Consider the following 1,405-nt stretch of genomic DNA (forward strand, 5'->3'; position numbering starts at 1 on the left):
CACACCAGGGAAGAAAGCCAACTAGCTCTGCCGAGAGGCCCTCCTCCTCGGTCCCACAAGTGCTACATCTTTACTCTTCAACCCTCACGGCCTTACTTTTCTGATTAACTCAAGGGATACTTATACACAGGAGGCTAGCCTCACGCACACAACCCAGCCGCCATGGCCGGCTACTAACCCACTAACTCCTACGTTGCATGGATACTTGGATATGTATTGGATAGGCAATAAGGGGATACACCCGATACGTCAATTTTCTAAAATCTATGATACGGGGATACATTTATATATTTTTCAATTATTAAATATATATATATATAATAAGGAGCTTCCATGTCAAAGCATGCCTCAATAGGATTACCCCTCTTTATGGGCTGGCCTAATGGTGGAAAGAAACATCTCTTTCGCTTTGGGTCTTTCGCGATAAAGGACGGGTCGGAGATTCGGTTCTGAGAAGACATATGGCTAGGCAATGCTAGTCTCAGAGAACAATATCCTGCCTTATATACCCACTAGTGCAGAACCGGGCTATAGCACCGGTTCGTAAGGGCCTTTAGTGCCGGTTGTATAACCAGCACTAAAGGGTGGGGACTAAAGGTCCCCCCATTAGTACCGGTTCATCACGAACTGCCACTAAAGTGCCACCACGTGGCACGAGGTGCGGGGAGACCTATAGTACCGGTTGGTAACACCAACCGGTACTAAATGTTCGGGTGTTTTTTTCTCCTTTAGTTTTGTGTTTTCAATTTAATTTAGAGATTGTTTTTACATTATAATGAGTTGTTAAATCATTAGGTGAAGGTACCCGCAGATTAGTTTCAACTGGATGCATGCATGGATCCTAGCTAAGTGATCAAAGTATATATGCCATATCCATATATATTACTTGATCACTTATATTAGGTGAGCAAGTAATTAATATGGATATGGCATATACTTGATCACTTAGCTAGCTAGGATCCATCCAGTTGAAACTAATATGCGGTTTCTTTCATAAATGATATAATAACTCATCATCATCGATCATATTAACATAAAAACTATTGCATCATATATATCATCACCAACAAGTCAATGGTATACTAGCTAGCTAAAAATTATTATAGTCGTCATTACCACTATTTAATCATCATAGTCATTACCGCTATCTAATCACCACCAATACCAGCTTAGAGAAGAAACATTCACTTTGTACCAGAAGGAAAGATATCATCGAGTTCAACATGATCACTCTTTGAGATGAAGTTCAGGACGAAGAACACGGACATGAGAGGACGAGTACTAAGAGCATGCTAATCACTCCTGCTGCTCTCTCTCAAGTAAAATGGCATAGAACATGTGTAGCTCTCCTGATTCATCATATTGGAGCATGCAGATGAACCTGTCTCCTAATCGTGGGTTGCGC

This window comes from Triticum dicoccoides, chromosome 6B, assembly GCF_002162155.2.
Source record: "Triticum dicoccoides isolate Atlit2015 ecotype Zavitan chromosome 6B, WEW_v2.0, whole genome shotgun sequence".
Classification (NCBI taxonomy): Eukaryota; Viridiplantae; Streptophyta; class Magnoliopsida; order Poales; family Poaceae; genus Triticum; species Triticum dicoccoides.